At 38.7% G+C, this 23,807-nt stretch overlaps 1 protein-coding gene across 6 annotated transcripts in view; it reads right to left on the minus strand.

Annotated features, from left to right (window-relative positions):
• TCAF1 (TRPM8 channel associated factor 1) overlaps window positions 1-18,457 on the minus strand; it is a 49,796-nt gene extending 31,339 nt beyond the window's left edge. For 2 of the 6 annotated variants that reach the window (XM_012512330.2, XM_003270867.4), the window contains exon 1: window positions 18,296-18,448. The gene's annotated coding sequence lies outside the window, so the exon portion shown is untranslated. Of the gene's footprint in view, window positions 1-1,225; window positions 2,493-18,229 lie in introns of those variants that run through there. The other 4 variants (XM_003270866.4, XM_030825976.1, XM_030825974.1 and 1 more) reach the window with 4 other exon arrangements.
• Window positions 18,458-23,807: the final 5,350 nt, after the last annotated feature.

Raw genomic sequence — 23,807 nt, forward strand, 5'->3', positions numbered from 1 at the left:
TTTGGGGAAGTTATCTAATTCCTCTGTGCCTCAGTGTTATTACCTATACAACGGGGATGAGAAAAGTAATACCTATACTAAGCCTTATTATAAGGCTTAACTTAGGTGAGTTTATGCTTGTAAAGTTCTTGAATCAATGTCTGGAATACGGTAAGACTGGATGAGTGCCTGATAAATAAATATTCAAATCATCCTAAGATTCAATATTCCATATTTCAGTAAAATGCATACCTTTTAATCCTGACTAGGGTTTGAGTCCCAACCCAAGCCATACTCCCTTTCCACATCTCCCTTCAACTCCCTTTCTCCAAATTGGATCATTAGGAGCAAGTCATAAGGCCATGTAGATTGGTGAGCTCCGCGGCAGGTTTTATGTAAAGGAAATGGCAGGGAGAGAAAATCAAGAGAACCTGAATTCAGGATCTTGCCAAGTCAAGGCCCACCTGAGAGACAGTGAGCACATCTTTTATCTTCTCCAGTGTTCAGATTTTTCAGCTAAATGAGGCGGGCTAGTGACTGACACTCACTAAGTCCCTTCCGGGTCTGCAATGTCAGAACTAACAGCACCGCAAGTTAAAACCCTGTAATACCGAATCTTGTGCAAAAATTTTAAATTCAGAACAAAAACGCATATATTGGTTACCTAAAAATAAACATTAATAATAAAGGACAAAATATACAAGGTAAGGGATGCAAGCCAACTTACCTCTGAGGATGGGGGCGTGAGATGTGGTGGGGGGAAGGGGTTTTAACTGTTTTATTTCTTAGAAAGGGGGGTGGAGGAAGAGAGGGAGCGCTGAAGCAAAGGTGATAAAATGTCAGCATATAATAAATCTGTCATATTATCTTCTGCGCGTAGCTTTGAAATATATTTCATAATAAAATATGTTGCTGGTTAGGTTCCTGGAGAAGAAATGCAGTATGAAAGAAAGAAGAGACTGGTAGAAAGAAGCTGAAACAGAAGCAGCAATGGAGAAGGCGCAGGCAACGCTCTTTGAAAGACATCTCCCTCCCTGGACCCAAAACCCAGGGGGGTCCCAGGCCAAAAACGCGACCACTTTGGCAGCCCCGCGTGCGCCCCCTTGGCCACGCTCCCCAGGGACCACGACCCAGTGCCTCCTTCTCCCACCCGCACCTCAGCGTACTGCATCGGGAGCCGCCCCTCAATTGGTCCGTGTGCCCGGGCCTGCTCTGGTCCCCGAAACCAGCTTTGGACGAGACTCACCCTTTCGTCCAGCAATTTCTACACCAGGCTACTTCGGAGTGGGGAGTCTTCCACAGAGATGTGGGAAGGCGCTGGGGCAGACGCCTTGGGGATTTGCAAATTGGTAGTGAAGTGGCTGGGAGGAGGCGTGTGGGGGAAGGTGGGCTGCAGTGCAGACGGTTGGGGGTGGGGGCGTCCCCGGGAGCTGATTGGCTGCCGCGGGTGGAGGCGGAGCTTGGCCGCCGCCCCCGGACCGCAGAGGCCCTGCTTTGTGTCAGTTTCTACCCCAAGATGCCGCCCCAGATCCGGGATGGAGACCCAGGCGCCCGCCCTCACAGTGCAGCAGGACGATTTGTTTCAAAGTAAATTGCTGAGACTATTTATTAACAAGGGAGCGATGGATAAATAATGATGATCTCTGTGTAAAATAATATAAAACTATTTCCAGGGATGAGTTAAATCTACTTATATAAATCTACTTATATATTGCCTCTATCTATATATTTATATATTATTTTAAAAATAAACATTTAACATAGTAAAAAACCTTCCATTTTGTGTAAGAAAAACCTTCAAAACTGTCCATATGTACTTGTATAAACACAGAAATTGTATGGAAGATAAACTATTAGAACCAGTTACTTCAGACAGGAAAGTGGATTACTTGTTTTTTCTTGATACACCTCATTAGTGTTTCAATAGTCACACGTATTATTTTGTAATAAAAATAAATTTAATCAACTAAAAAACTACATAAAATATCCTCACCCAAGCAGCTGGCAGCAGCTTCTCTACAAATATGATTTCTCCCTGTGGAAGGGTTTCTTGAACTTTGTTCCTAGTTCTGATCCATGTTATTTGAGTGGAACAGGAGACTTGACCATGGAGCCAGGAACTGGCTTTATGCCTGACCAGGTCCTGCACTCACATCTACTCATCTAACCTGGAGAGCTCAACTGTGAAACCTGGAGGAACCACTCATCTCTCTTCATGGCTGGTCCCCAGGGCCCCAGGGAGATTTACATGCCCCTGTCCTGTCTCCAGATTCCTCACCCCTCACTGCCCTGGCCCCTGTTTGCTGAGTACCGAAGGAAGGGTTGTCTTGGGACCAAACTGTTCTCAGGAAGAGACCATCACAAAACTTTCTCCCCTACTACAAAAGTATAGTGTCCAGAGTGGAACTTCCAGGGCAAGGTGGCTTCAGTGGTGAAAGGGATAGGGTACGACATCCCATATAAATTAAGGGTTTCATTTCAACTGCCCCAACTACAGGAAGCATAGGTTAAGAACTGTATTTTATTCTTTCTATTCCCCACTTCACCTAGGTCACAAACAGGTGCTCTGTAATGTCCACTGGATGGATGGATGAAATGGGGTAAGAAAGAAAATCCTTAGGGTCATTCCTCAACAAAACAAACAGCAGCCTAACGCAGAAAATGGATCAAATTACAAACTTCCTGTGCTGTAAGTAAGTTTTCTCCTTCCTTCATGCTCTTTTAATGCTTCCTCAAATTTTACTTTTTTTTTGAGACAGGGTCTTACGCTGGAGTGCAGTGGAGCCAGGCTCACGCAACCTCGACCTCCCGGGCTCAATCGATCCGCCCACCTCAGCCTCCCCAGTAGTTGGGACTATAGATATGCGTGCCATCATGCCCAGGGAGTTTTTGTACTTTTTTTTTTTTTTTTTTTTTTGTAGAGATGGGGTCTCACTTTGTTGCCCAGACTGGTCTTGAAGTCCTGGGCTCAAGTGATCCTCCTGCTTCCGCTCCCAAAGTACTGGGATTACAGGCATAAACCATCCTGTCTGGCTGCTTCCTCAAATTTTGAGCTGGTTCTATCTCCTCTTTCTCAGTCTCAGACACCACATTACAAGCTCAATTTTAAATCCTGGATCCTTTCTTATTTCTACTTCCCCTTGAGTTTGTTTTCCTTTCTAATGTTCTGCCTGGAGTAGCTCTGAGTAACAAAGACTGCCATGAAATCCTGAAAGAATTCAAATAACTTTTGAGATACTAAGTTTGGTAAATATTCTGAAACATGTGAATAAATGAACAATTAAAAATCCGTATCAAAAATAGTATGCAATTCTTTAAAATGAGCTCAATTCATACCTTGAGAAATTGTCTTAAGGTATATTTTCAGCAATGAAAGTATGATTCTACTTTTTGCAGGGAAAAAAATCTATAATTGCGTGTTTATGTTTAAGCACAGAAAACATAAGGACAAATTTGGCTACTTCAGGAAGTGGGGGAGGGTTGAGCAGTAATTTTTTTCTTTAGACACTTTGTATTTTGAAAATGTTACAAGTATCATTTTGCAATGCAAAATAAGACTATTCAGTAATACCACTTTTAGGTGTGTACCCAATATACACATTTTCACTGAAGGACACGTACTGGAATCCTCAAAGTGTCACCATCCAATATAGTCTAAAACTGGAAACTACTCAAATCCTACCCTCCCTGCTTTCTCAGCTCTAATCCACCCTGCTCTCTATCAGCTGGGTACCATCAACAGTAGAATGTTTAAATAAATTGTGGCATATTCACAATGAAATATGGTACAGCAATGAGAATGAATGATTTGCATTTTTCACAATAGAGCTGAATCTCACCAACATACTGTAGTGAACTAAGCCAGAAACAAGAGAATATACACTATATTGTTATATTTACATAAATATAAAAACAGGTGAAACTAATATTTGATATTAAGACTCAGAATAATATTTACTCTTGGGCCAGGTAGTGACTAGAGAGGAACACAAAGGAGACTTCTGGGTTGCTGGTAATGTTCTCTTAATCAATTTAGGTGCTGGCCCAAGGTTGTGTTCAGTTTGTAAAAATGTATCAAGCTGTACATTTATGATATACTGATATATAACCACACATGCAAATATCTAACTTTAATAAGGTGTTAAAAATAATGTTTTAGTTCTAGAAATATAGATAAATGTCCCAAAACATACTACTGATGCAAACAACATATATACACAAAATATTATAAATTCATCAATGAGATGATAGGAAAGTAAAGAGTACGCAAAGCCAGAAATGAACTAAAAGCAGGAAACATTAAAGGAAGTAAGCATGAAAGCTGGTTCTCACCACAATGCTTCCACAAAACCCTGGAGAATGTATGGGGAGTGACTCTATGGGGTTTCCAGCCTAGGATATTAAGACCAAGCTCACATAAGGAATATGATTAAAAATGACATCCTGGCACAAAGCTCACACACCAAAGGGGGTATTCCAACAGGGTAAAGGTAAATAGGAAGTAAATTCATATCACAGAAGAAATCAATCCAATTTGCTTGTCTTGACCCTGCTGAAAGATGAAGGGGAAAAAGATCAATGAGAATAAATAACCACCAACCAGTTTTCCATATAGGTTTGTAATATTAATTCATGCTACGTCTGTGGATTGAAAAACCCTAAGCAAATAATTTGAGGTGGTCCCAATTTGCTAATGTATTCAATTGGAAGATGCACATGCATATCTTTTCTAGAGAAATTTAACTTTAATGTATCTAGAAATAATTTCTAGGACAAAAATTCACATGAAAGGAGAAGCTCACATTAATAATTTTTAAAATCACATAACGCTCAGGAAATAAAGCACAATGAAAGACAGCCATTACAAACAAGAGAATCAGAAACAGGCAAAATTCAGATATCAGAATCACTAGTCACAGAACATATAATAGCCATGTTTTGTACATTTGAAAAATAAAACAGAAACTAGAAACTTGAACAGAAAATAATTGTATTTATAAAAAGAATCAAATAAAACTAGAAATTAAAAAATAATTGAAATAAAATAGTTCAAAATAGAAATTTATTGAAGAGACTAAATAGAAGATTAAACAAAGTTGAAGAAAGAATTACTGAACTGCATCTGGAGTAGAGGAAATTATTCATAATTCAGTCTAAAATCAAAAAAATGATGTAAAATATGAAAAAGGATAGACGATATAGAGCATATGGTGAGAAGACCTGAGAGATATCTGATCTGAGGTTCAAATAGATATAATAGAAAGATTGTGGGAGAGTTATTAGTGAAAGAAATGATTGAATTTTCCAGAGATCTTGAAAGACACCAATCCTCAGATCCAGGGAGTCTAACAAATCCTAAAATGATAAAAAGAAATACTCATCTAAATATCTGTAGTGAATTAAAGAAGAGAAGACACCAAAGACATCTCAATTGGTTCAGCTTACACAATTCTGACTGAAAAATCAAAGTTGAGCACACTCTCCACTTAATGGGATGCATCAAGATCAGCTGCAGAGAAGAGAAGAACTTTCAATGGTGATTTTAAACAAGTAAGATCAAGATTCTGAAGCATATCCTCAAAGAACTCTGAATGATATCCTCAAAGAACTGTAACAGGAGAGGTAACATGGCTTTACCAGTATGATCCTGAAGACAAAGCAGAATCAAAGCAATGGCTACCAAGAGGCAGAAGTGGTCCAGTGAAAGCAAAAGCAGACCGGTCAAAAGCAAAGGCCATGGTGACAGTTTTTTGAGATGCTCAAGGTGTTTTGCTTGTTGACTTTCTGGAAGACCAAAGAATGATAACATCTGCTTATTACTGTAGTGCTCTGAGAAAGTCAGCCATAGCTTTAGCAGGAAAACACCCAGGAAAGCTTCACCAGACAGTCCTCCTCCATGATGGCAATGACTTTGCCCATTCCTCTCATCAACTAAGGGCAATTTTGAAACAGTTTCAATGGGGAATCATTAGGCATCCACCTTAGAGTCCTGATTTGGCTCCTTCTGACTTCTTTTTGTTTCCCAATCTTAAAAAATCTGTGAAGGGCACCCATTTTTCTTTTTTTTTTTGAGACGGAGTCTCACTCTGCTGCCCAGGCTGGAGTGCAGTGGCTCGATCTCAGCTCACTGCAAGCTCCGCCTCCCAGGTTCACGCCATTCTCCTGCCTCAGCTTCCCGAGTAGCTGGGACTACAGGCACCCGCCACCAGGCCCGGCTAATTTTTTTTTTTTTTTTTTTTTTGTATTTTTAGTAGAGACGGGGTTTCACCATGTTAGCCAGGATGGTCTTGATTTCCTGACCTTGTGATCCGCCCGCCTGGGCCTCCCAAAGTGCTGGGAGAAGAGCACCCATTTTTCTTTGGTTAATAATGTAAAAATACTGTATCTACATGGCTAAATTCCCAGGACCTTCAGTTTCTTAATGATGGACTAAATTGCTGTTATCACTGCTTACAAAAGTGTTTTGAACTTCAAGGGGCTTATGTTGAGGCAACATTAATTTTTTTAAATTTTTTAATTCCATTTTTTTTCCCACAAACTTCTTGAAATTCCGTTGTATCTTTGGAACAATCGTCCCATTGGAAACAAGAATGAAAGCTCAACAAAATATAGGAAACAACTGAAGACTCGGAAAAGTAAACAACATAAACAGGACAAGAGGACTATAATCCTTGATGAACAGAAAACACAGGACATGAGCTGTACATTCGCCATGGCTTTTTACTTTGGGGCATTTTCCATTTTACAGTGCAGGGTTACTGAGGCTGAATAACGAGTGTCAGTCTTAACTGGTTCAAGGCTATCAAACCAGGTGGAGCTCAAAGGGCAAAGTTTCAGACATGAAGAAACCAGACAAGTTAATCTAAAATTTTATATATGAATTCCCCTAATGTCACTGGCTGATTCCTAAGCTATGCATGCAACAGGAGAGATCTCAAGGCAACTTGTAGGAAATAGTGGCCAAAAGGCGAAACAGTTGAGCAGTCATTTCAGTGGTTATACTGTTCTAAGAAAAGCAATGGAGTTTATGCCCCAATAAAAAGAAACATTCTTATAAACACTCCATGATTTCAGTTGACACATAAGAAAATCCCTGACATATGAAGAAGAAGCATATCTTATGGTTTAAGGACTACATTCTTGGAGAAAGATCAAACCTTAAATGGGCTAGTCCTAACAAAGCCTAAAACTAATCTTTGATAGCATCAAAGTAATCTGCTGGTACTTTACCTGCTCACTTCCCCAAAAAATCCTCTTGAAAGAAAATAACATCCACCAAAACCTTTATATTTTTTTCATCCACAATATTCTGCATTCAATCAAAAATTAAGAAAGAGGTTAAAAAACAGAATAAATTGCCAATAACTCAAGAGAAATAACAGAAAATAAGACACAGGCACAAGTGGTTCAGATACTTGAGTTCTTAGACAGGGAACTTAAAACAACTGTGATTCATATGCTAAGAAATTATATAGAAACAAGGCTGTGAATTTCAGCATAGAAATAAAACTCATAAAAAAGCATAATGGAAAATTAAAAAAGAAAAACAATAATTCAAATTGGTACTTAATAGATTGCTTTAATAGCATATTAGATACAAAAGACCAGAGAATTCCTGAAGTATAGCAAAGGTAAGTAGAAAGTATCCATACATAACATAAAAGGAAAGAAAACATGATACACAGAGATCAAAAGATACAGAAAGAGTGTAACAGGATTACGAGACAGGGTGAAAAATTGTGACATATGAGTAATCAGAGTCCCAGACGGAAAGGAAAGAGATAATAAAACAAGCAAAATGTTATTAATTAATGATTTGAAAAACATCAAACCACAAGCTGAAGAAACTTTACATTCCCCAAGAAGAATAAACAGAAAGAAAACTACATTCAGACACATCACATTCAAACTGCTGAAAACCAAATTCATAGAGAAAATCTGAAAAGCAGCCAGAGATAAAGGATACGTCTCATTTAAATGAACAAAAAATGCAGCTAATTTTTCAAAAGAATGATGAAAACGAGAACAGAATTCCTAAAAGAAGAAAAAGAAAAATCTGCCAACCTAAAATTCTATACATAAGAAAAATATTCCTAAAAAATAAACGCAATGTAAAGATAATTTTAGACATACTAAAGCTGAAAGAATGTGTTCCCAGCAGAATATAACAACTAAAACTAATTTTTCATGATTAAGGACAATTATTTCTCATAGAAGCACAGTGCTCTAGGAATTAATAGAGAACACTGCAAAGAGTAAATACATAGGCAAATATAAACGAATATTGACTGTTTAAATAAACAAATATAATACCTTATGGAATACAGAAGCATATAAAAAATGAGACAATAGTACAGCTGCAAGATAGAGATAAACTTTTAAAATTTTGCATTGAGAATACACAGAAGTAATAATTTAAGGTAGGTCATAATAAATCAATAAGGTGAACTGTAATATCTAAAGTAACCATTAAAATAATAAAAAATTTATAATTCAAAATATAGAAGAAAATAATACAAAGTGTTGAATTAAAAAGAAATCAAGAAAAGAGAAAATAACAAAGAAGAGATGGAACAAAGAGAAAACTGTGCAAATTGGCAGACTTAAACCCATTTTTTTTTTTTTTTGAGACGGAGTGTCACTCTGTTGCCAGGCTAGAGTGTAGTGGTGTGATCTCGGCTCACTGCAACCTCGGCTCACTGCAACCTTACTTAAACCCAATTTTTATAGATTGCATGTTTGTGTCCTTCCAAAATTTGTATGTTGAAATTCTAACCCCCAATGGAATGGTATTAGGAAGTGGGCCTTTGGGAGGTAATTAGATGTAGATATCTTGAGTGTGAAAACACTCATAATGGGATTAGTATCTTTTGAAGAAGAGAAAGAGACTAGAGCTCCCTCTCCTGGCCATGTGAAAATACAGTGAGAAAGGTAGCCGTCTATAAGCTAGGAGGCCAGCCCTCACCAGACATTAAATCTGCTGGTTTACCTTTAAATGTTTGTTGTTTAACTACCAGTCTATCACATTTGTGTCATAGTAGCCCAAAATGACTAAGATACCAACTATGTAAATAATTATACTAAATATAAATGGATTACAAATCCAATTAGAAAAAGAGTTCATTTAGAAGAGAAATATTGAAAGTAAAAGGATGGAAAAAGGTATACCATACAAACATTAACCAAAAGAAAGCTAGTATGGCTGTATGTACAATGGGCAAAGTAAACATTACTGTCAACAAGTGTTACTATAGATATAAAACACATTTCATAATGATAAAAGGATCAATTCAGTACAGCAATACAAAAATTTTAAAGTTGTATCCTTAATAACTTCAAAATGTATAAAGCAAAGTTGACAATAATAAAAGAAGTAATAGACAAGTCCACAAGCATAGTTGAAAACTTAAGTCCATCTTTCTCAGTTATCTGATAAAACAAGTGCATAAAAAAACAGTAAGGAGATACATGATTCGAATAATATAATTAACAAATTTGACCCTGTTGACACATATGGTATATATACACCTACCAACAACAGAATATATGTGATTTTTAGTGCATTTCAAACATTTTATCAAATAAAACATATATGGGGCATGAAGCAAGTCTCAAGAAACTCAAAAAGATGTAGACTATATTCTCTGATCTTAATGGAATTAAACCAGAAATAAATAACCCTAATTTAATTAGAAAATTCCCACGTTTGGAAATTAAGGAGCACACTTCTGAACACCCCTTAGGTCAGAGAAGAAATCACAATGGAAATTAGAAAATATTTTAACTAAATAATAATTAAAATACAATTTATCAAAATTTGCAGGAGGCAGCAAAAGCAATTACTTAATAAAGGAAAACTATATAGCTCTAAATGCATACATTAGTAAAAGGGAAAGACTGAAAGTAAACTATTTCAAAATATTAGAAAAAGCATAACAAATTTAAAGTAATCAGAGAATATAATAAACATAAAGGCAAGAATCAAATTCAAAGACAATTTAGAAATTCAGTAAAACCAAAAGTTGGTTTTAATGAACCAAACTAAGAATGATCAATAAAGAGAGAGAGAATCCATTATAATTATCAGGGGACGTTGATACGGTCCCAAAAGACATTAAAAATATAACAAAGTGATATTATGAGTAATCATATGCCAATAAATTTAACAAACTCAGATCAATTTACAAATTCTTTAAACAACATAATTTATCCAAAATGGCAAGAAGCAGCAGAAAATATAAATAATCCTATACATCAAAAAAATGTAGTCCAAAATAAAAAACATTCTGCAAAAAAGTTTAGTCCCAAAAGGATTTTTATGGTGAATTTTTCTAAATACTTGAGAAAAATATAATACTAATATCATAAAACTTCTTCCAGAGAATAGTAAACAAAGAAACTCTTCCCAACTCATTTTTATTACACCCAGCATAACTTTGATAGCAAAATCTCATGAGTACAAGAACAAAAAGCTAGAGACGAATATTACTCAATGAACACAGATTCAAAAAGTCTAATGGTGTGAAAGGCCTTTTCAATAAGTATTTCTTGATTGATTAGATGTCTGTATATAAAACAGTGAACCCTAACCCATACCTCATACCATATACAAAAAATAACCTGAGATAAATTATAAAACTAAATGTGAATGATAGAACTATTAAGCATAGGGAACAACTTTTTTGTGACCTAGAGGTAGGCAAAATTCTCTTCAATACGACTCAAGTCCTAAGCATAAATGTTTGGATTTATTAACAATAAAAATTAGATATTATAAAAATTAAATAAAGAGGTTATTTTTATTAAAAGACATAATTACCAACGGGAAAAAGCAAGCCAAAGATTGGAAGAGGATATTTGCAAATCGCTGATACAAGAAAAATGTATATGCATATCCAGAATACAATTTAACACACTCACAAAATTAATTAAAAAAAGAAACTACCCCTTTACCCCCAAAATACATGTACAGGTGCATCACAAAATATGGTATTCAAATGGCCAATAAGCATACAAAAAGATGCTTAATATAATTAGTCATCAATGCAATGCAAATTAAAACCATAATAAGATACCTATATCCCTTCCAGGTGGCTAAAATTATAGTGACAATATCAAATGGTGATGAGGATCTGGAGCTGATGAACTTATATGTATTTCTGATGGGAACATAAACTGATACAGCTATGTGGCAAAACTGTTTGACATTATTTAGGCTGACCAGATGTATGTTCATGAAACGTAAGTTCTTACGTCTACCAAAGATATGTTCAAATGAGATTTATTTGTAATAGTCAAAAACAATGGAAAAAATAAATGTCCATCAATAGTAGAATGGATAATTTGTGATGTACTTATACAATACTACAGAAAAAAAAGTACTGCTATATGCCACTATATGGAAGAATCTCATCGACCTAATGCTGCATAAAACAAACACAAAAGGATACCTATTTATGACTCAATTTATGTGAAGATCCAGATTGGACCAATATATCATGACAGAGGGCAGAATAGTGGTTATTTTTGAGAGTGAAAATTACCTAGAATAGGGAAAAACAAAGTCTTCTGAGGTGCTGTAAATATTCTATATCCTGATCAGACCATATACATATATAAAATTTATTGAGCTGTACACTTAATATTTGTGAACCTTATTCTGTGTATATTATACCTCAGGGTCTTTTTTGTAAAAAGAAAAATCTGTAAACACATATTGGTAAACACATATTTAATACACTGATGGTATTAAATAAAAATAAACATTTGATACTTGCAGGGTAAGAGACAAGGTACTAAGGATCAATTTAACTTAAGTATGCTAAATTAAATCTGTTATAAAGCTAGTTAAACATCTTAAAAAATAGGAATTATATGGGTTAAACATATTATAAAATTAAAACATCAGAACTAAAACATGTAACTTCCAAATAAAAGAAAGAAAAAAATGGGCAAAGAAAGAAAGAAAGAAGGAAAAAAAATGGGCGGGCAGTGGGGGAAAGAAACATAAAACGCAGGAAAAATAAAAAGCAAATAATAAGATGGTAGAAATAAATCTAATTTTGTATTACTAATCACAATAAATATACATGGATTATTCAATGACAAGTTATAAATTGTCAAACAATATTTTAAAAATCCAGACTTTAAAAAAACCAAGTAAGTTTACTACATATATACTTAAAACATAGATTCAGAAGATTTAGAGTCAAATGATAAAAGAGAGATAAATGAGGCAAAAACCAAAGAAACCTTGATTTGATCTTTGAAAAAAAAAATACAATTTTTAAAAACAAAAAACATTAATAGGTATCATAATGTAAGGTCCCTACATTATGATAAAATGTTCAATTTACAACAATTCACTGATAACATAGCCTCAAAATATATGAATCAGAAATATATAGATTTATGAGAAATTATCAAATCCACCATCACAGTGAGAATATTTAACATACCTATTTCTGTAACTGACAACTCAAATAAAAAATTAAAGATATGTAAGATTGGGTTGTATAATTAAAACAGCTGATACACAGAACATCATGCAATTACAGACTATACATTCTTTTTACGCACATAAAGAAAACTTACTGGGTTTTAAAGCTAGCTTCAGTGAATTAAAAGAATTGGTACCATGCAATCTCTGACTACAATATAAATTAGGCAACTACAACTACAAGATAACAAAAGAAACTTCATATGGCCAAATGGAATTTAAAAGGTACATTTCTAAAAAAATTCATGTCTCAAAGAACAGACTATAAGGAAAAATATAAATAATTAAAGCTACATGGTCAAAAATAATCATATCAAAACTTGTAAAATGTAGCTAAAAAGTAGCAATAGAAATGTATAGCTTTAAAAGCTTACATAGGAAGGAAAGCTCAAAATGAGCTAAGCATATAATTTAAAAGCTTAGAAAATAAATCAGAAAAATTTAAAGAATGAAGGAAGTAATAAAATAAGTAAAAATTAGAAGAAGACCAAGTTTTTATGTTGGTGTTTGAAAAACTAATAAAGTAGACCATGTTCTGGAAAAATTAAAACAAAAAGAAAATGTACACATATTAATAATGAAAAAGTGGCCATATCAATAGATAATGGAAAGATTTATAAACAGAATGAGAGGATATTATAAACAATTTTATTTTATTAATCTTGAATATATATATATAATATATATATTCATATATATACACTTGATCCTTGAATAATGCAGGTTTGAACTGCTTTGGTCTGGATTTTCTTCTGTCTCTGCCACCCCAAAGATAGCAACACGAACCCCTTTCTTCCTTCTCATCTGCAGCCTACTCAGTGTGAAGATGACAAAGAAGACCTTCATGACGATTGACTTTTACTTAATGAATGGTAAATATTTTTTCTCTTTCTTATGATTTTCTTAATAACATTCTCTTTTCTCTAGTTAAGAATATAATACATATAACATACAAAATACGTGTTAATCAACTGCTTATGTTACTGATAAGACTTCCACTCATTAGTAGGCTATTAGTATTGAGTTTCATAGGACTCAAATGTTACATACAAATTTTCAATTCTGAGGGGGGTCAGTATTCCAACTGCTGCATTGTTCAATGGTCAAATGTATTTATATATATTGAATAAACATACACATGTATGTATACTAATACATTCATGTATATGTGAAATTGTTAAATATCTTGGAAAATACAATTTACCATAACTGATTCCATAGGAAAACGTAAATAGTTCTATAATCATTAAAATCTTCTGACAAAATACACTACAAACACAGATGATTTTACAGGTGATTCAAGGAAATATTCAAGGACCAGATAATCCCAATCTTGCACAAATTCTTCCGAAGAATAGCATAAGGGAGAATACTATTCATATTATTTTACGATAATACCAACATCAGAAAAGCATAGTACAGAAAAGTATAATTACACGCCAATCTTAAATCACACATATAAATAAAAATATCCAATGTTTACCTTTTGTATCTATACCCACATACAGAAGTTACTACATATTTACCAGGAAAGGTTTATTCCACGAATACAAAATTGGTTTAACATCAGAAATTAAATACTATACTTTACTATGTTGTTAATATAGTTAAAGGAAAAAAGTATATATATTCTCAACAGCTACTGGAAAAGCATTTGAAAAAACATCCATTTATAATAAAAGTGCTTACCAACAGAAGAACGGAATTTTCTTATCATGGGGAAGACGTTTACAATATAGCAAATGTCATTTTTAAGTTGACATAATGAAATATTTCTCATATTATCTTAAGGACAAAACAAGATGCCCTTTATTACTTTTATTCAACAGTGTACTGGAGCTCCTAGTCATTGTCATAGGACAGAAAAAAGAAATTAAAGGTATGAGGATTGGAAAGGAATAAAGAAAATTATCATTATTTTCGGATGATATGATTGCCTATGTACCAAATCTGAAAGAAGCTACAGGTAAGTTTAGAATTATTAATTTTCTCAAGTTTGATTGATATATAATTAATATATAAAGGGTAACTGAATTTCTGTATGCCAGCAACAATAAGCTACAAAATTTCACTTTTACAAAAGAAAATACTTACAATAGCAGTAAAAATATAATGCGCCTAGAAATTTCACAAAAACCGAGCCAAAAGAAAACAATAAAAAATAGTACAAAACATTGAAGATGACCTTAATAGTGTCATATACCATGTTCATTGAGGAAAAGGGCCAATGTCTTAGAAATAATTTCTGCCCAAAATGATTTATGGAGTGCAATGGTTTGAATGTGTCCCTCAAACAGCAGGTGTTGGAAACTTAATTCCCAATGCAATCATGTTGATAGGTGGGCTTAAAGAGAGGCCATCAGGCCATGACGGCAGAGTGAATGAATTAATACCGTCACTGTGGGAGTGAGTTCATTATAAAAGGCGGCATTCACCCTCCTTTTATTCTCTCTCTTTCACCCTTTCTCTGCCTTTATGCCATGGAATGACACAGTAAGAAGGCTCTTGCCAGATGCCAGCCACTCAATCTTGGACTTCCCAGCCTCCAGAACTGTGAGCTGATAAATTTGTGTTCGTTATACATTACTCAGTCTCAGGTATTCTGCTACAGTAGCGCAAAACAGACTAAGACAGACACAGAGTTGATCCAATATCAATCAGAATTCCAACGGGTTTATTTGCTTGTTTGTTTCTTGTTTTGGAGAACTTGATAAGTTTATTTAAATATTTATATGGAAGGTCAAAGGTCCAAGTAAAGCTAAAACACTCTTAAAGAAGAAGAAACAGGTGATAGGACTTTTCCTACAAAATTTCAAGGCTTTTAATAAAACTACAGTGGTTAAAAATTATTTAGTATTGAGGCAGAGTTAGACAAATAGAAAATAAGAATGGGGGCTTAAAACAAATTCATGCTCATATGGAAATCCTGATTCATGCAAATCACTGGTGCTGGGGCAACTGATTATTCATATGGAATAAACAACATAAAAATCAGTTTCCATGTAGATTAAGACTAATTGCCAAAGGCAAAACCGTAACACTTTTAGAAAACAATACACTAAAATTAATCTATGATCTTGAGAAAACAATTATCAAACAAGACAAGCTATAAAAGAAAGTACTACTAACTTGAAATTAAATTCAAAACTTAGATTCATTGATACAGACACAGAAAGAAACAGACATAAAGGCATACAGAGAAAAAAAACCTTGGCCGGGCGCGGTGGCTCACGCTTGTAATCCCAGCACTTTGGGAGGCCAAGGCGGGCGGGTCACGAGGTCAGGAGATCGAGACCACGGTGAAACCCCGTCGCTACTAAAAATACAAGAAAATTAGCCGGGCGTGGTGGCGGGCGCCTGTAGTCCCAGCTACTCGGAGAGGCTGAGGCAGGAGAATGGCGTGAACCCGGGAGGCGGAGCTTGCAGTGAGCCGAGATCGTGCCACTGCACTCCAGCCTGGGTGACAGAGCGAGACTCCGTCTCAAAAAAAAAAAAAGAAAAAAAACCTCAAAAGCAAATTGGAAAGATGTCTGTGGCATATATAGCTAACAATTATTGCTTAACAATTATATAAAGAAAGCATTCCAATGAGTCAATAAAAAGGTAAACAATCCAACAGAAAAATGAATAAGAGACAGGAATCAGAATTTCACAAAGAGAAGGCATTGATCAACATATAAAAAGTCAATCTCATTAGTTATGGAAAATGCTAATTAAAATCACAGTTAAATGCTATTTCATACCTGCCAGACTGACAAAAAATGTAATTTTACAAAACTAAGCTATGGCGAGTATGTAGAGCAACAAGAATGCTCATCCACTGCTGGAGGGAGGTGCAAACTGGTTTAACACTTTGGAAACAATTTAGAAATGACCCAATAAAATTGAATATACATAAATCTTATAACTCAGTAATTCTACTCCCAGCTATATACTCTAGGGAAGCTCCCAAACAAGTGTACTTGAATATTAGAGGACATGGGCAGGCTTTAAAGTGGCCCCGATAATCCCTGCCTCCAGGTGTTCATGTCCTTGTGTCACCCCCTTCCCTTCAGTGTGAGTTGGGCCTAGGGACTTACTTCTAATGAATATAAAATGGCAAAAATAATGGGATGTCGCTTCTGAGGTTACAAAAAGAATCTGACTTGAAGTCTTTCTCTTTTTCTCTGTGGGAGCCTTCACTCTCTGGGGAGTAAGCTGCCATGTTGCAACCATTCTTTATACAGAGGCCCATGTGGCAAAGAACTGATGTGTCCAGCCAGGGTCAGTGAGGCCAATCGGCCTGCCAGCAGTCATGTGAGTGAGCCTGGGGGAGGTCCTCGACCCTACGCCTAGCCTTGAGATGACTGAGGCCCAGTCAATACCTTGATTGTTGATACAGCTTGTGAGAGACCCTGAGTCAGAGACTCCCAGCTAAGCCCCTCCTGGATTCCTGATCACAGAAACTGTAAGATAGTAGGTAACAGGACTTGTTTTGTTTGTTCGCTTTGGTTTGAAGCTGCTAGGTGTTGGGGTAATTTGTTACATAGCTTATAGATAAATCATACACCTCCAAAACTAGAAACAATCCAATGTCCATCAGCAGTAGAATGGATAAATTATGTACATTTTTACACCTTAAATGACGAAAATGGAAGGAAGCATGAAAGATGAATCTATAAAACTTAAGAATACGTACAGGATAATGTCATTGATAGAAAAGTACAAAATTGAGAAAGCCAACACATATGTTTTAGGAATACACACACAAATATGGTAAAACTAAAAAGAAAAGCAAGGGAATCATTAAATTAAGACAAAAATCACGAAAGATGTCACATCTCAGAGAATGGAGGAGAATGGGCATCAGTTTGGACTCACGGGCCTCTAAGGTACTGTGACGCCCTATTTCTTGACCCAAGGAGATGGTCAGGCATTCGTTTCGTTATTTTTTAGACCATCCTGAGACGTTTCACGTACTTTTTATTCAACATTTTAAAAACAAAGTATTGAAACCAATTCATCAACAAATCACTAGTTTGGAGGATGAAAGTGATGGACCGATGGTTGGCTGGTGAGCTAGACAGACACATTCTGTCCTTTACGTCTAGTTCGAGCTGTACTTCTTCTAAATTTCCATGATTATCCAATTGGCAAAGATCTTTTTCTCCTGTACTTAAGGCCTTCTTCCGTTGCAGGTTGGGCCAAACTAGCGGCCAGCTCTCAGCTGTTTACCAGGGAACTGTACCTTCCAGCACTTGCTGCTTCAGGCCAAATGCATCCCACACTAACATTCAGCCTGAATCCCCGCGCCGCTCTCACCGCCACCCCTCCCCAGGTCCCTTCCCCCACCACAAAACCACACCGCGCCGGTGGGCGCCTAGAGCACTGGGGTGGATGAAAACTTCCACCTGGGCTTAACGGAGACAAGCTAGCCTAGAAGAATGCAAGCCCCCAACAGGCGAGATCAAATCGCCTCGAGAGTTCCTGTTAGCTCAGATCTTAATGGCTCCTTGCGGAGCAAAAAGCAAATCCTACGAAAATTGGGGGGTCATCGCCTCCTGCCCAGCAGAGGGCATAACAATGCGGCGAGAATGAAATAGGGACCAAGCTGCAGAGAAAAATCATCAGCGGGGTAGAGACGAAGGAAGGGATCCTCGGTGGAACGGCTCTATCACCTGGGGGCGCGCGCAGAGGCCGCAATCCACGCCCGGCCCTCCCCAGACGCTAAGCAACGCACCCCGCGCACCGCTCCCCGCCCCGGACACTAACCCGGGGCCCAGGCCTCGGTCACCGCGGGCCTCTCCTGGTCCAGAGTCTACGCTGAACCCCACTCACTGTTTGCCCCGCTGTTCCCTGCAGCGCGGGTTCGGGGCAGTAGCAACCTGCTAGGAGCGGGAGGCGGTTGTTCCCAGGAGGAAGCAGCTTCTCCGCCCAGGAGGCACTGGGCGGCGGGCTCCAAACTGCAGGACTTGGAAAGTCGTAGGCGGAGACTGCGGGCCTTCCAGGGAGCTGATTGGTCGACGCTGACGGGGGCGGGACTTGGCCGGCGCCGTCCCTCCCCTAGACCTCAGAGGCCCTGCCCCCAGATGTGGCTCCAAATCCCGGATGCAGGCCTAGGCGCCCGCCCAGGAATACAGGGAGCAGATTAAGAACAAAACAAAACAAAACAACACAAAACAAAAGTGAGACTACTTCTGAACAAGTGAGGGCCTTGATAAATAGCGAGAGATGTTTATATAAAATAATATACGACTTTTTAAGGACGAATGAAATCTATCGGTTCTAGATATATTTTTTAATTAAAAAAGCAAGTTGTATTAAAACGGAGAGTAGGATCTCTTTCTTTCTCTTTCTTTCCTCCTCTCCCCTCCCCTCCCCTCTCCTTGGGGTGGGTCTGGTTCTGCCACCCAGGCTGGAGTGCAGTGGTGCAATCACAGCTTACTGCAGCTTCAACCTTCCAGGCTCAAGTGATTCTTCCACCTCAGTGGCTGGGACCACAAGTGCGCTGCCACCACGCCCAGCTAACTTTTTGATTTTTTGTTAGAGACGGGGTTTTACTTTGTTGCCCAGGCTGGTCTCGAACGCCAGGGCTCAAGCGATCCTCCCGCCTGGGCCTCCCAAAGTGCTGGGATCACAGGCCTGAGCCACCACACCAGCTTTAGCATTACATTATTGTATGAAGAAGACATGCTGCATGTGCTTCTATAAGAGGCGGGGCTAACGGTGGAGAAATTGTCTATGATTCTTACATTCACAACCACTGAATTGTTTTTTTAAAAATCACATACATTGTTTTTGTAAGTTTAATAAAACAGTAAGCTGTTGAGAATGTTACTAACCAATCAACAGATGACAGATACTGGGCATGAGGGAGGAAAGAAAGAAAGGAGTAGCAGGGAAAAAGCCTGGACTTTGAAGCCACCACATCCTCTGCTTACAAGTTGGGGAGTGTATTCGTTGCTAAAGCTGCTGTGATAAATTTTCACACATTTAGTGGCTTAAAACAACACAGATTTACTTCCAGGACTGTAGGTTCTGGAAGTCCAGCACAGGACTCACTGGGCTATCATCCAGGTGTAGGCAGGGTTGTGTTTCTCTTTGCAGGATCTAGGGACAAATCTGTTTTCCTTGCTTTTTCCAGGTTCCAGAGGCTCCCGCATTCCCTGGCTTGCAGCCCTTTCCTTCATCTTCAGAGTCAGCAATCTCATGGCTCCAGCCTCTGCTTCTGTGTCACATCTCCTTCTTTGAGTCTCCTGCTTCCTTCTTTCACTTAGAAGGATGCTGTGATTACATTGTGCCTATCCAAATAATCTAGATAATTTCCCATCTCAAGGTCAGCTAATTAGCAGCCTTCATTCTGTCTGCAACCTTAATTCTCCCTTGCCATGTAGCATTGCATATCACAAATTCTGGGAATTAGGATCTGGACATCTGTATTAATCCATTTTCACACTGCAGATAAAGACATTCCTGAGACTGGGCAATTTATGAAAGAAAGAGGTTTAATTGGACTCACAGTTTCACGTGGCTGGGGAGGCCTCACAATCATGGCAGAAGGCAAGGAGGAGCAAGTCACATCTTACGTGGATGGCGGCAGGCAAAGAGACAGCTTGTTCGGGGAAACTCCCATTTTTAAAACCATCAGATCTCCTGCGACTTCTCCACTGTCATGAGAATGGTTCCGGAAAGACCCACCCCCATGATTCAATCATCTCCCACCAGATCCCTCCCATAACATGTGGGAATTATGGGAGCTACAAGATGAGATTTGGGTGGGGGCACAGAGCCAAACCATATCAACATCTTTAGGGAGCCATTTTTCTGCCTATCACAGAGTGCTTGTTAACTTCTATCTTAGTGTTTTCATCTGTAACATTGGGGATAATAATTGTCTCTACTTCGTGGAATTTTTATGAAGATTAAATGACTTAATACAGATAAAGCTCTTAAAGCAGTGTCTGGCACATGGAAAACCCTATGTGAATGTTCACCATTACCAGAGAATGGACAGATCCTTCCAGACTTCTTCCATGATTTCCTTGGCCCTTGCCTCCTTTGCTCTTCAAATCTCCAAGCTGTGTATTCTCTCCTCATTTCCCTGCAAATCTAGTCTCCCTCAAAACTACACAGGCCTGGCCTGAGATTGGAGGGCAGACATGGATGGGAGTTTACTTCTAAGAGATTTCTAGAAGTGAATACACCCATCTACTAGCACAGAGGCATAGTTTATGACTACTATGGTGAAAGGAAAAACCAGCGTCTGGATGTGTTTGTGCAGTTAAATGGGGTATTTGGGGGGAAACTGTGGGGGAAGGTGGGTGTTTGAGGATTATAGACTGAGTGTGTCTGAAAGACCAGGCTTGCTTGCAGTTACCTCTCTTTCTCATTCTCTCAATTCTCATTCTCTCTACCAAGACAGCTGCACTTGTCTCTTGCCAGATCCCTCCTCCCCTCAGAAGCTGACAGTCAACAGGACTTAAGCTTGCCCACCCCCGCTCTCTCTCCAGGCACACAAGCAAAACCCACAATTTTTAGTTGCTGTTGTTTTTTGCTGTGCAATTGGTCACAGAATTTCAGAGCTAAAACATCTCATCCACTCTCCTCCTTTATATTAATAGAAAAAGGAACACTGAAATGCAAGCAGCAGAAGGGGTTTGCAGCAGGTAGAGATGGAGCATGACCTTGGAATTCAGATGCCAGTGCTCTGGCAGTACAAAGTCCTTGAGGCTGAGATCACTGGCTAGTCCTCTCGGCGCCTCATGTTTCTGTGTGTGTGTGTGTGTGTGTGTGTGTGTATTTTAGGGGCTGGTAGGACACGGGGCCAGTGTAGCAGAGAAAACCCCTTCACCAGCAAGCACACCAAGACTCCTGAACCTGGGCCAGTGCGAGTTCTGGGCCAGCCAGGCCCAGGAGTTTCCATTTCACTTGCCTCCTCCCGCTACTGGCCACCCCTCAGCTCCTCCACCCCTCACCCACCACTCCCCCACCCCTTCCTCTCCTTCTTCGGCTTGCTCTTTGTGGACTGGCTGTGATCCTGGGAGGAAAGGAGGAGAGAGGGGACCCCTGCCAGACTGCAAGCAGAGTGCTGACAGCCCCTAAGAGTTTAGGATGACCTTTCTTACACAGCATCGCACGTGCTACAGCTCTGAAGAGCAGCAGTCTTTTTGGTGGCTAGTAAGTGCAGTACTAGACAACAAGGCAAGTGGTCTGTTGGTAAGAGTTTCTGCCCACGATGCTGTCTACCTGTAAGGAACTAAATTATCTCAGGGATGAAGGTGAACAATATATAAGAGAGAAGATGGACAGAAAGACCCAAGGGAAATGAGCATTAAAAGGGAAGCAGGGTTTGGAATTGAGGGAGACCTGTGAGATTGGGGCAGAAAGGGAAAACAGGTCAAACAGGCTCAGAAGGGAAGTGGAGGGGTTTTGCTTTTGAGAAAGGTGCTGTAGGGAGGAGAGACACAGCAGTGGGAGTGAAGGAACCCACAGTGCAGGGAGAAGGTCTTATTTATTATTAGAGTGAGGTCATTGGCAAGAGAGAGAGAGAGAGAGAGAGACAGAGACAGAGACAATCCATGTGATTGCCTTCCTTCTGGCTTGACTGGAAGCTGGAAAGGATGGATGGAGAGGGTTGGTGCTGAATTCTGAAACCAGCCCTTGGTAACATGGCCAGCAAATTGCTCTCAGCTTTATGAAATTTGTAGTCTTGTCTACAGTTTAGGAAGTCTAAACCTGAACCGGTTCTCAAAAACGTGGCAATGTAATCTCCATTTCCCAACCTCCCTGCCGCCTCTCAGTCTAGTAGCTAGGATGTGTAATTCCTTGCCTTAGGTACTTTTCCAATGCAGAAAGCAAAGCGTCAGGGCCACTTCATGGATGTGTGGCCACTGTGGTCCCATGGAACCCCACACTTAGGAGAGCCTCATCTTTGGTTTCATGCTCTGTTGTCTCTATCTTGGAATTCTTAATACGTTTTGAACAAGAGGCCCCACATTTTCATTTTGCACCATGCCCCCAAATTATGTAGCTGCTTCTGCAAAGCATCCTGAAGGACTCAGTCTTTAGTGAAAGCTTGAGCCACTGGACAGATTACCAAAGGTGCTTAGTGAGGTGAGGGCGGGAGGGCCTTGGAAAACCACCAAAGCCAAGAGGAGAGAATGTAGAGGCCTGGGGTAGGGCCTGTGGACCGTAGAAGAGCAGTGATGGGTTGACTAACCTATGCATGTGTTACTGTGGTACCCTAAGGAGCTGGCCAGACCCCAGAGGGGATGCCCAGAACCCGATCAATGACTATGACAGAATTTTCTGTTAAATCAGTGGGATAGGAACTCAAAGTCAGCATTGAGTTGACTGAATAAAAACAAAATCATTTTTGTTTACATACATGAAATTTTCAACTGAGACTGATACTTGCCTCATGAGCAAGCAGAAAGATTTTTTTCCAAATTTACCTATAATAGAGGTCCCAGATCAGCAGCCCATAGGCTAGGCTTGGTCCCCAAGGGTGTGTTTAGGGGGACTGGATAGTTGTCTAAATCTTTTCACTAATTTCCAACATTTAAGGAATCAGGAGTTTTTACATAAGGAGCAGACTCCCAGCTTCTCTTGAATAAATTGGAAACTGAGCATCAGAGGGCCTGCATTCTCAAGGCATGACAATCTAAAGTCCCCCTTTAGAAGACTGTTCTGTTGGCTAGACTGCGCTTACCTTCCCAACATCCTGTACCAGGCCCACTTTTCCCCTTCACATTACTGCCTGACCTTTGTAGGCAGTGGAACTTGTAATCAGGTCCTGAATGTTTCCCAACAATGCCCTTTCGCTGCGTAGTAGTACTGCCTGGGGTGGGTGAAAGGGATTCCTGCAGTGTTGCAACCTGAGTAGGGAAAGCGGATACAGCCCTGCAAGGTGACCTGACAGGCCTTTGGGAATGCTCCAGAAGAAAAGGTTCACTTGAATTCAATAAGGAAACCAAGGAATTGCTCAGGTAAGTGGTTCTCCACAATATGAACATTTGAAATATTGTTAAGTGTTCTGTGTGGGGGTTTTCTCCACGTGATTGGGGGATATCCCATTAAAGAACGGTACCCATGAATGGTGGAAACTATGAGTGTTGCTGGGTTATTTTTTGGTTTCTGAGAAGACACTGGTGGAGGTAGGAAGACATTTCTACACTTGAAGGATAATATTCTGACTTTTTCAGGGACTACTCATTACCTCAGGCGACTATTTGAAGATAGGATGATATCAGCTGGAATTCTTAGTGTTTTGTAAACTTACTTCTTTCGTTTGTACAATTTCTCAGAGTGGGCCCTTTGGCAGAATGAGTGAGGGGTAGTGTTTATGCAT

The sequence above is a fragment of the Nomascus leucogenys genome, chromosome 13, assembly GCF_006542625.1.
Source record: "Nomascus leucogenys isolate Asia chromosome 13, Asia_NLE_v1, whole genome shotgun sequence".
Taxonomy (NCBI): Eukaryota; Metazoa; Chordata; class Mammalia; order Primates; family Hylobatidae; genus Nomascus; species Nomascus leucogenys.